Source organism: Dreissena polymorpha, chromosome 10 (genome assembly GCF_020536995.1).
Source record: "Dreissena polymorpha isolate Duluth1 chromosome 10, UMN_Dpol_1.0, whole genome shotgun sequence".
In the NCBI taxonomy this organism is placed as follows: domain Eukaryota; kingdom Metazoa; phylum Mollusca; class Bivalvia; order Myida; family Dreissenidae; genus Dreissena; species Dreissena polymorpha.
The window spans coordinates 32,061,116-32,074,790 of record NC_068364.1 but is presented as its reverse complement, the minus strand read 5'-3'; the positions used below and the strand labels follow the sequence as shown (position 1 = coordinate 32,074,790).

The window sequence follows — 13,675 nt, the reverse complement described above, 5'->3', positions numbered from 1 at the left end:
TAAACACTTATGAAAGAACTACGGGTTTAATACCTTACTCTTATGACATTTTCTTACATAATTCTTTAAACATTTATTAAATGAAACCATTATTAATAATTTCAAAATAATAGTTCTAAAACACCGCTGCCGAAATGGATGGCGCTTGAGCGGTATAAGTTCGATAACAGAATAATTCGCCCATCGTTTATACACAAATTACAAGCTAGGCCAAATCACGAACGTGGGTTGTGATCAACACAATGAAATATAACAAAGCAGCGTATACTGAAGAATTATACGAGTAAAAGCGTTGGCAAGGAAGATTTTCTTGTAAATGTATTTATTTTACAGATATGCTTTTTTGTCATTGGACCTTATTTAACATACAATTGTTCGACTTAAGTCTAAGAATAAAGAATATTTTTTAAATTTGAAATTTTTTAAGAAACGTTTGTATATTGAGTTAAACTTGACTTTATCTGCCTCTATATACATAATACTTCTTGTCGGACATGTTGTTAATGGCAACATAATATGTCGTTATACATTAAATAAATAAAACACTCTGAGTTTTGTTCTTGTTTCTAATTTGTATTCGTAAGTTCAACAAATGGTTGCGTGAATATCGCTTCGTTATATGCTGGTAAATCTAATCTTTTGTTTTGTATTGACCAGTGGCTTATTTGAATTAGATCAGACAGTAAAACACCATACGACAATCTATTTTTTATTAATTTAAATGAGTCCTATTATGATTGAGAGTGCATTGCAAAAGGACCATCATAACGAATCGAAATATCCGACTTCAAGCTGTGTCTAATTGAACATTTTTAATCAGGCAATACGCGTTTCAAACCTCACACTAATTCAAAATAAGCCATTACATTATTGCTATGTAATATACATTCTAAATGTCACAGGGTGAGAACATTGTGCGGCAAGTCCGGGACTCGAACCCGGGACACCTCGCTAACAGGGCGAGTGCTCTCCCGACTGAGCTAACCGGGACGCCACACAACTTTTCCGCTAGCGTGACAAAGTTCAGACCGTGACATACACTCCCATTTGAATATGTATTCGTCCTCGAAAACAGGGATTCAGGCTGATATATAATAAACTATGGGCTCCGTAGGATTATACCCATGTAACGTCACGGGCCTCACTTTGGGCCCAAAATGTCACAGGGAGAGAAAATTATGCGGCCAATCAGGGACTCGAACCCGGGACACCTCGCTAACAGGGCGAGTGCTCTCCCGACTGAGCTAACCGGGACGCCACACAACTTCTCCCCTAACGTGACCAAATTCAGGCCGTGAACTTCTAATATATTTCATATATTAAGCTCATACGCTCAATGCGCTTTTGCAACTGAACCAATAAATCACGATGTCAGTGTTTATTTTGATTACAAACAATATGTAGATGTCGACTCTATAGACCGACTTAAATTATATTGAATTGAAAAGAAATATCTGCAGCCAATTGTATAAATATGGATAACTTTAGCCAATCAAAAAGATAATCGTATTCATATAAAAATAACCGAAGTCAAATACCTTGGCTAAATCTTGTCCAAAATGTAACCAAATGTACACCTGTTCGGATATCTATTTTTATACAATCGCTAACCAAAAAAAGAAGATATCATAAAATGAAGATATCCGCTTGATAAGAGTTATCCAGATGTATACAATTGGCTACAGATCCTCATTACTAGCTCCTTTGATAAGACCTTTTGGTCTGATTTTCCCAAGGCCTCTAGAATGTCGTAATTTGGTCTGATTTTCCCAAGGTCTCTAGAATGTCGTAATTTCTTGAAAGTATTATTTGCAAAAGCAAATTTGCCATATTCCACCCCGCCTGTTCAAAAAGGCTCTGTAGCAAACATCACAGATAATCAAAAAAATAAATTGTGTTAGCTTTTTTTAGAGTAAATATTATAGTTTTGACGTCGAATTGGCTCACGGATTACGAACAAAACGTTCGTGTTATTTTTGTATCGACGACTTGACAACCAACGCACATTTGACGGCTTATGCAAACAAATAGTACCAACGACCTTAAGGAATCAACTTGAATGGTACATATTGCAAGAGTGTCGTAAGTTTTAATCATAACCGACTTGTTCAAACCGAAATTACCTTTTTCTTTCTGAATGATGACAATAATGTTTTCACTTGTTTACTTCGTTATAGAATTATGACGTAAGAAGGTTTAATATAAATCTTCAATCACGTTTAACTCGTTTGTCGAACACGCTGTACACAGCATATGTAACGGTTACGTTCATTAGTAAGGTGTCTTTCAAAGAAACTGTAATTAGTTGTACTTGCTCTAATATCATGTGTCTATCAAAGGTCCTCACAAATGGATTTTAAGTTAATTGTATCATTAATTGAAGCTTACGTAAAACACTCTGAATTCAGCTAGTTTTAATTAGTATTTCATCTCATCGCTTTAGTATTTTCTCTACATGAAATACTACTTTAACTTTCATCCAACGTTACATATGTGCACTTGTGAAATATCGGTTAGAATACACGTGTCTACATGTGTCTGCCGAAAAGTATTAAAAACTGAATGTTAATTTTCAGTTTTTTGATGCTTTTCGGCAGACAAATGTATTATATCTAAAGCAAAGCTAGAAAGTATAAAAAAATACAGCGAGTAGAAAGAGAATACACTGCTCACAACCACTAAACAACGAACCATTTTCTAGTGCCATGGACAAAATGTTGTCAATCAACATTTCAGTTTAGTTTAGTTTAAACCTATTTATTTTTTTAGCTCGACTACATAGAAAGTAATTCCTACGTATTTGAAATGCTCTCGAGTCCGTTTCCTGGGCCTAAAACCAGTACTTGGTGTCTATATGGGAGATTGAAAGAACGCTCCCACAGCGGGGATCGAACCCGTGACCTCCCGGTCGCTAGGCGGACACCATATCCATTTCACCACGGCGACCTTCGTTTCCTGGGCCTAAAACCAGTACTTGGTGTCTATATGGGAGATCGAAAGAACGCTCCCACAGCGGGGATCGAACCCGTAACCTCCCGGTCGCTAGGCGGACACCATATCCATTTCACCACGGCGACCTTCGTCGTAGAATCAATAACTTGATTCTAATGCATCCGATGGCTCTTACTGCCCTTAACGTGGTATCTTGTGACGAATAGAATCTCACTTCAGGCAATTTGTATACAACTTCAAAATAAATAGGAGCTGTGAAATATGATGGGTTGATTTTTACATCAGTGGACAGTCTGATATAATTATTTTAAAGGGTAAGAGGATGAATTGTGTTTTAATAAAGACCAATATTTCCCAAAATACTATTGGCTAGCCTTTTACTCATCACTACTTGTTGTACAAAATGCCCATCGAGTAAATGTCGAACTCTAAAACCACATGTATTTCTATATCAAATATTAATAAATTCTTTCGTGTGGATACATTCAGATAAAATGCACAATGTCATATATTTGCCTCAATTTTTGCCTGACCGGATAGCCAACTGTTTATTAATGTTTGTTAATGAATGTATTTATTTTAAAGGATCGCTATGCAGATTGGCGTGGCATACTGATTGGTATTGCGGTCAATCATGTCCCGCCTTGGATGCATGCGGCATCATTTACAGATTTGATTTATTCTGCTTTCATGTTTTTTGAAGAGATAAAAACAAGGTCTATTGTGTTTGTATTATCGGATTATTGCGTTCTTATATCTTTGCAGCAAAAATCTTACGTCCAAAAACAGTTGCATGTGATGTGTTTTATACGCAATAATATGTTCTGTAATGATTTCAGAAGATACCAGTTTTAAAATTTATAATTGCAAAAAAGTAACTCTAAAGGTTACCTAAAAATCTCGATGAAGCATAGTTTACACCTAAAACAGTAACGCTAAATCATGCCTTAAAACGTAACGCTAACGCATAGCTTAACATATACAAAATAAGTTTAAGTAACAAAAATGTTTATCTGCAGAACAAAATTTTATGGATTAATGGTCTTTTAGGTAACAATATTATTTACATAGATAAAGATTTAGATATGACTCGCTATTTATACACAATAGACGACGGATTAATTGGCCCCGAAACTTATTATAAAAATATATTTAATTATGAACCTTGATATCGCATTTAATAAGTTGCATTTATTATAGATACAAAAGTGCGATTAATGAGCCATTATCTTGATTTGTGGAACATTTAATCATCCAAGCTGAATACCATTGATAAAAAACACAATACATCTTAGAATTTATCGGAACATATAGGTGAAGAGAAACTGAACGTATTAAACTAATGACGTTATTAAGCTCTAACATACTATTCGTCAAGCATGTATACCAAATCTCATTAACGATTACTTCCGTAATTCAGTTATGAGTAATCACACCAGTAGTTTTCTAATGGTTCGTAAATAATGTGACCTAATTTACTACGATGTAACACTACGCATTACAATAAGTAGTTCGGCAAAATGGACTATAATACGACTAATCGGTATTGTTTGTTGGAAAGAAAAAAATGATGGCATTAGGTGAAAAACGAACATTGGTGTTCCTAATAAAACAGCCCAATTAATAAGTGCGAGATTACGTCAATGATTAGATCATTACATTTTAAATCGTTTGCAAGTCATGGTTGAAGCAAAAATTCCTGTTTTATGCTCTTTTTACTAGTGATTTGACACTTACCAAGTTGTTTCGTTGTTTGTGTATTTTTATTCGATATATTGCGAAATAATACCATGCCTTCCTACTTGGTAGAACATGTTTTGTGTAGAATGGCATGGATATAATCAATAATGGTTTTGTGTTTTCATTTGCATTCACAGCGACTTTTCGGTGGTAATCTTAGTCCGTCAATACCGTTCCCTACAATCAACAACTTCTTACGTGTATTTCAAGAACAATTCTCTTCATTGATACAATTTCAGGAGTTTAATTGTTTAATATTTAACTTAGTGTTGGTCTTTGTCTAAGCTGTACGCACCAATATTTGATCCGCGTATCGCCTTAAAAATTGAACTAAATTTGAATAAAACTGAATAATTAAAATGTGTTATTTATTGTTTATTTGATTATATAACTGTATTGTTTAGCCACAATCAGCACGTTTAATAATAAAATTCGTTTTGCCTTAATATGAAAAGAATTTAAATGCCTATGACCAGTTAGTAGTGTAAAAAACACGTGGTAATGTATTTTTTAATGACTTAGCATAGCTTTTATATATATACATTATATTGCTTACCTGATTATTGATTATTTTATCTTCAATTTCTTACAAGCTCAAACGACTCTTACATATTTTCCGTTGGCAGTACAGTAAACCGCATTTGCGACTTTTCCCTTACAGCAATGATGTACATTAAAATGCTTTTAGACAAAATTGCCCAAATTGAAGTTGAAATCAACATGAAAAACAAACATTTTTCGTTAAATCGAAGCTCTTTGAAACAATTATATTTGTGGGAATTTTATGTTTTTATTTGTGTGATCACTAAAACCTCTCAGGTGGAAGGAGTAATTAAGTAGTCATTTTTTTTGCAAAGTATACCAATTGACGTACTCACCTTTATTTGAACTTATACGCTAATTAACAAAATTGATGTTAGTTAGAAAGAGTAGCTGATTGGAAAGATCAATCAGCAAGTAATTAAGCAACTAAGCAACGTCGCTAAAAAAACATACATATTTTCCTCATTAACGTTTATTCCTCCGATGACGTAGAAATGGAAATTTATATAAAAACAAAACAAGCAAGTGTTAGTATGAATGCTGTTTTCTGTAGTTATTTGAATACACGTATACCATAAGATATTTTGAATGTGTAGGCTATACTAGAGTTAAAGATAAATGGAATCACTATCTGTGCTGTAACGACAAGTGAAATTCTATGATTTTTTTTAATAATTATCCCCAAAGTACAAAACATTGTGTATGACCATATTATGCGAATAATATGTCTCACATATGTGAAGAAAATTTTAATTTATTTATACACTTGCATCTGTAATTATGTTGGCCATTAACAACGACGGCATGCTTTACTTAACTGTTCACCTATGTGCATAGCTTACGTCTATACACAGTACAATTGTTAGTATTATGGTTAAATTAAATATTTACGTACGTCAAAGATTGATGCTACTAAATAATAAAAATATACTTAACCCCGACCCATATTAAAATGTGTATTAATGATCGTTAACACAAAATGCAAGAATTTATTATAGATGTTTTAGCAATTGTTACTTATAGGCAATAACATTTGAATATTATCAAATAAATGATTTTAAAAAGCACTTACGTTAACTTCCACCTACATTTCATAAAATAATTTGTGGAATTTATGTTGGAATAACGGTGAGCAATGTCAATGAAAACAACGTGGGTAGTTCTCAAAGATAAGACCTGCAATACATAACTCAATAATCACATAAATATTCAATGGCAAGCAGCAAATTAGCTTGTAAATTACCAACTGTGTAAAAAGCTCTTTAAGCTCCTGATTAAATATTAAAATGCCTCACACCCGATAGTGATCTTTGCGAAAGAACTTAACCTATTTTAATAACATTTAAAAATAGCACACGAAGTTTGGTAAACGACTTGTTTTCTGTGAACAAAACGCTTTTGATACTATTGTCAAGACCGTAACACAACTCTATCAGATAGTGACAACACGGAAATTACGTCTAAGTTGATCTCATTTTGTTTAGAAAGCTCTGTAATGGGCTTTACTTGTGAACAACATAAATAGATTAGAAAAAAGGATACAATACAATTTTGTGTTTTATTCAATTACCGAATTCTATGATTAAAGAACCTTCGTAATTTAATCAACTTAACAACGTTTTTGTATATGTATTGCCTTTGCACTTGTTCACTGAAATATATTCGAATTTTAAGTGAACATTCACATCGTAAATGAACTTCCCAGCTCCCATATTAACAACAACAAACATTTGGATCAATAAATACAACATGAATGTGCACAAATCTCAATCATTCAATATTAAGGTAAGAATGACAGTTACATGGTGGTATTCTATTAATAAAATCCTCTTCAAATGACCATACGTGTGATTATAAGAGATGTTTCTATCAAATAATCAGTGATGTCTATTTACCGTGAATCTTCCAAAAAAATTTTGATTACATTGTCTTTCATCTGGTCCATCTAATGGTTACGATTACATTGCAGTCAAATGGTATGCTTCACATTGCAGCCACATAGATGCGGAATCTGTCTTTTCAATTATAAGCCTGTAAACTATTATCATGATATATTTGATCATTATTTCTCAATATTGCAGTAAGTATAACAACATAATATACAAATTCAGTATGCATTTAATTAAAAATATAGCGTGTTAGAACCTTTAATCTCGTTAAGATACTAATTCATACTATAATATATGTTAATGTCAACACCTATTTATTCGACATATGTACATCTATTACTACTTCCTCCCTGTCCACTGACTTATAGGTGATTTTCAGGTTTTGGTAAATAAAAAAAATAAAAAAAAGTTATTTTAGATTCGCAAAATTTCGTTTTAATTGTGTGAGGATACAATAATACTGAACATTTACCATGCTCTCAAATATCCAGTATATTAATCTTTTGACGATTTGAAAACCGGAAAATTATAAAGCCTTGCAAAGCGAAACGATTGAATAATTTAAAAAGTTTTGTTGTTGTCGTTTTATTTTGTGAAACTACGCGGATTGCTTATATAAAGTACAAAAGACATTGCATCATATCATGAGATCGGATGGCCGAGTGGTCTAAGCGGAAGACTTTTAAATCCAGGACTTCAGCTGTCAGTGGTTTGAGCCCAGTTGAGGGTCGCTTTTTTCTTTAATTGTTTTTTTTAATGGAGATCTTTATGTCCAATATTTAAATTTATCAATATAAAGCATTTAATGACAAACTTCAATTCGTGCGGAAATCTGCGAAAAGGCCCTTTTAATGCTAGATGTATAATTTGCCGATGAAGCCGGTTTTAATAGCAGCAAACCTATGCGCTCACAATGAAATAATAAACCTTCGCCAATCGAACGCTCTCACTTGTAAGATTGTTTGTTTTCACCGTGTAAAGAGCACAGATGCGATGTAATAGCATTTTTCCCAATATTGCCATCATTAATGTTTACTTAGGTGTTATATTTAGTCGGGTTATTGAATTCTCGATATCTAGGACTGTGCATATGAATGTTAATGACACATGGTCGAATGCACTTCTTAAGGTCGTTATATTTACTAATAGGAACACTTAAAACGTTTTAAAAAAACAGGTACTTGTCATTGGTATTCAATAAATGTTGCTATGCACAGGAACTATTTGCGGAAAACGAACATAATGAAATGTATGATCATATGATGAATAAACCATTCCAAAACTGTAAAAGACTTCCTCTTCAATGTTTCTGAATATTCCCGATGCCAAGATAACCAAAGTTTTTTTGCCTTTGACAACTGGTTGCACAGTAGACGATTTTTGCTTATTTTTCTTCTTATTCTTTTGAGTACAGTTACAAAGTTTTAGGAACATTGTTTAAAAGCAGCAAAAATAAATGTTATTAAAATAAAATTGGATCACATTTCAGACACAATATCCACTACATCATTATGATATCTCTACATTTCTGTTATTTAGAATCTAAGACATTTTCGTTGTGTACAATGTGTTGTATATGTGTATTTTAGTTTAAACCTATTTATTTAGCTCGATTACATCGAAGGCTCAAGGCTTATTTTAAACACACTCGATCAAATATCCTAGGACTAGAACAAGTCCTTGGAGTCTATCGGTGAGATCTAAAGAACGCTCCCACATTGGGGATCTAACCCGTGATCTCCCGGTCGCTAGGCAGACACCATATCCTCTACGCCACGGCGACTTGTAAATGTGTTTTTTAATGTGTACAGTTCTTCCCCTCAAATGGATAGATCATGGGATGGCTGATATAAATTCTTCTTTTATTCGAATGACCTCTATATATTTATCAATCCCACATCTATGTCAAAGGCCTTGATGTCATTAGCATTCGCTACGATCAGGTTATAAATAAACCTCCACCAACACCGCCGTTTTTTAAAATAAGTCATTTCCTGACATAATGATACATGTCTATTAATGCCGGAGTTTTTCAATGACATGTCACTAACAACCTGGCTAACGCACGACCATTGAAGATACGCAATACACCGACGCAATCTTTGCCGTTCAACTAAAAGACATGTCGCGTGCTTCGTTTATGTTCGTTTCACAATAGTTGTTTACGTCTTTTCCAGCAATAGTAAGTGAAATTAAAGGCTCCATACATTCAAGCATCACAAAGTTGATGACCGCAAGTAATTTCCCTTCCATGTAAGCATCCAATATCTTGAACTTGTGGTTTTCTCGTTTATATAAAAGTATTCGGTAAAAACTAGTTATATCAAATGATTAACGTTGAAAGCAAGAACAAAAAAAACACAATACAGTTTACAAAACAACAATATAACACTCAACTCTTGACACGACTTTAACGCATAGCAAACGCTGCTTGTGATTTATTGGAATCGATATCTTTGCCTGGAATAATTAGTTTTCCTATGCATTAAAACTGCTTGAGTCTGACACGAAGCCAAATATTTACGCGTAGGTTGAAGCCGGTGCTTCATGGTTCAGTTTTAAGACGTTAAGTGTATGTTAATGTCTCACTTCGACAAAATAAAAATAAAAATATTTCAAATGAAACATTTCGAAATGTTTGAATTTATTCATTGATTTTTTAAACGAAAGACAGTGTATACGTGTATGCACGGGTGATATCCGTTAATTTTAAGTTTAAAGTCATTTCATGGATAATTATATGCTCTTTGAAAGCTAAAATATACATACTATATAAGAGTTTAAGAAGAGAAGTGTTTTTACACATATATAAGAGGCTTTTACTGTGATCTGCAGATGGATTGTCGTATTCAAATATAATTTTGCAACTCTAAAAAAGCCATGAAACTCTGATATCGCCACATTGGTGCAAAAAGGTACCAAGTGACATTTTCATAGTTTTGAGAAAATCGCGTTTAAAGATTTGAAAGTTTATATACAATTAACCATAGACAACTCAGGACTGTAATTGTGCATATGGTTAGATATAAATACAACATTCATGCTTGCAATAGTTGAACATGTTCCAGTTATCAATAAGCGATAATTGATCAATTATGTCATATGGTTCCTTTTTGCATAATTCAAAATTAAGGTACACAACATGCAAACATGTACCATATGCACACTTGTATCCTTTTTGCACTAACTATTTATGTGGGTTGTATTCTAAAAATGCACAATAAGGTACCAAGTATGACATTATGGTACCTTTTTGCACCACACAAAGCTGGAAAGTAAAAACGATGATTATACTTTATTAACAACAGTTAAGTATAAACGTTATAAAGATGTGACATTGTTAAGGTTAAAAAACAATAGTATTCTTGAAAATTTATCTTGCAAATGTCAGTTTTTGACAAAAATGCAGAGAACCCATTATATCCACATTGTCAACATACTTCACTCAAATCAGTATCTTAATTATCCGACTCCATAGGTACAAAATTCTGTTTCGTGCTGTTCGTCGGTAAGGACTCGTAATAAGAATGAAACTCATCAGGAATGATGTCTTTTGAGCATAAATTAACAAGGTAATTTTTTCTTTTGAATTGATATTGGCAGTTTTGTGTCGTAACAACACTTTAAATCTGACACACAAGTTGACCAAGTGTTATGAACGCCTTTCTGTTATCTTGTTGTTTTCTGTACTTGAAATTACTGAAATAGGTTGTCGTCAAAGTTGTAGTTCACAAATACTGATCTTTGATTGTCCCTTCGCACTTGTATCCACTTGACCATAAGCAAGTTTATTGTTTGTACAGTGACTGATGTTTTTAGGTATGTACAATTTTTTTTTCACAAAGTCTTTGAAGTCCATTACAAGATTGTATTTCATTGGTATAGTTACATATGGCTTTGATTTTCTAGAGAAATTAAAGTACATCAATGGTCTGGAACATACACTGACGTTACTTTTTTGGAATGTTCAACGGTTGAATGGACTGAATCGCATTCCATTTGGGAATGACTTGAAGTAGAAATTTGTGGCTAATGGCTTTCAGGTTTTGTACTAACCGCTTCACTTACTACTTTTCGTCTATTTTTCAATAATATTGTTGTATCTCTCAATTTCTTGGCATGTACACTTTGACTTATTCTCCTAATGTTATTTCTTGGTTTTCTTTTCAATGAAGTTTATCTTTGCTAGTTCATTTGCCCAAGTCTCTGTTTTGTCTCTAGCTTCTTGACATTGAATTTTGAATCAGTTTAATTGATCTCATCTTTGTTAGGATCATAATTTTCACCAAGAGCACTATCGTCATGATCTGATTCACTATCACTTTGATAAGTTTCCTTTTAACTGGTTGATTATTTTTTCTACCAAGTTCAGCTAATAGAATATCTTCAGGAACTGTAAAACTGTAGTGTCGGAATCATTGCCTTTTGTTTGCATTGCAATCATAGGTCCAAACAGTTGTTCTTGTGTAAATGTATGATAAACTTCATCGGACCAAACCTCGTCTTCTTTCTGTGAATCAAATACCACAATATAGTGAATATATTGATGATACTTTCTAAATAAAATTAAAACTTATTTCTAAAAAAACTTTGAAATTACAAGCTACCTTTTGAAACGTAAGTACATAAAAAGTATGGTCTTCTCCTGACTGCTCCAAGAAATATATCACTACCATCCATGATAATTTTATAATAAAGAAATGAACTCTTTCAAAAAGGATGCAAGCATTATATTAATTATTAAGTTTTCATCGTTTTCATAACTTACTCGTAAATGAATTTAATTTTGCAATAAAATATACTTACAATTTTATTATTTTCCATCTCCTTCTATAATTAACATGTACAAAGTCATATGTATTAAATCTCAGTATGTTTCTGCTCTCTTCACTCTAATAATCACCAAATGAAGGTGCAAAAACTTCACCTACATAATTATCATCTGCTAATTAAGACATCTTAGGTTAACAGGATAGTTTGATAGTGTTATCAGTGTCTGGAAAGTGTATTCATTGTTGAGGCAAAAGGTACAACATAAACCAATTGATTGTTACCTGCTTCTGGCTAATGTATTCATAGTTGTGCTAAAAGGTACCAACTAAACACATTTATATTAAAAAAATGTGGACACATTCATTTCATGTCTGCAAAAAGGTACCATGTATCATATGGTACCTTTTTGCACAAAAAAATGTTGCAATTTTCACTTGGTACCTTTTTACATTGTCCTATATCTTTGGAACCTTACAAGCTACAGCTTAGATAGTTTTACAGAATGTAGATTATACAAAGTCATAATGAAATATACTAAAATGTCAGTTTTGACCAAAATGTCATTTGGTACCTGTGTTCACCAATGGGGCGATATATTCGTGAAACCATCTTCACGATCTTGCGACCAACAAAGCAGTTCATAATTCCCAACCAGGGACATGTGTTCTGATGCTTAAAGTCTTTTTCAAGATCGGCATGATAAATACAATAGACGATATTATATAATTGTGTAGTGGCTTGTTGATTTTAGAAGCAATTCGAATTCACTTAGAGTTGGACAGTTACAGTTTCAAATATTGCATTCTGACCTTCTTTTACACTGAGAAATAAGAAAATCGTGTTACATGATCCACAGTTTCCTTCATTTACGAGCATGTTGGTGTATCTACTATGTTCAATATTTAGTTTGTGTGAGGACGTTCTGCATTTTGCGTTACGAAATCTGTAGTTCTTTTCATTAATTGTTGAAAAATATGGGTCAAATTTGAGTGTTTGTGTATTAAGAGAATATGTTTACACTTAAGAGGATTTATTAATGCCAAAATGCCGGTCTTTATCAGTTAACTTGCAAATTAATGTTACGGGTTTATTCCATATTGAGAAACGATGTGATGCGGATTAAAGGGCAAATACTGAAGAAATGATTGACGATATAGTGAAAAAATTGTTTTCCTAAGAAACGCTCACAATAAATTGCTGGAAACCATCTGTGCTTGTTTAACAGTTCGTTTTCTCGTAGAGTTACGATCTTAGACATACCGTTTAGTCATAGAGGCTAATTGGTAGAAGTGTTTTTTTTACGTTGGTGGTGCTCATATTTTTATTATGTTTATACTATTATTAATCATTAAATCAAGCGAGACGATACGTGTTTTTGTATGGTTTATTGTGCTAACGAAGCTTTCATAAGCCATCAGAATATATTAGTGTTGCACCAACCGGTGGAATAAGTACCGCTTTTATCCCGACACGTTTAGGACTAGCACTTTCACATCAAAAGATCATTTGCATGTTAATGATCGTAAAAAAGCGGACAGTTTTGCAATTACCAATTATGAGAAATCAAATATGTGTGGTAGATTGTATTGTCCCCTACCGGTTTCACCGGAGGGGACATATGGCTTGCGCTCTGTGTGTCTGTCTGTCTGTCTGTCACACTTTTCTGGATCCTGCGATAACTTTTAAAGTTCTTCATATTTGTTCATGAAACTTGAAATATTGACAGATGGCAATATGAACATTATGCACGTCATTTCATGTTGTTCCTATGTCAAACA

The 13,675-nt window shown here is 33.1% G+C and overlaps 1 non-coding gene across 1 annotated transcript; it reads right to left on the bottom strand.

Moving 5' to 3' along the window:
- Nucleotides 1-917: 917 nt before the first annotated feature.
- Nucleotides 918-994, bottom strand: Trnat-ugu (transfer RNA threonine (anticodon UGU)). Its single transcript has one exon. It is a non-coding gene; the product is annotated as a tRNA-Thr (tRNA).
- Nucleotides 995-13,675: the final 12,681 nt, after the last annotated feature.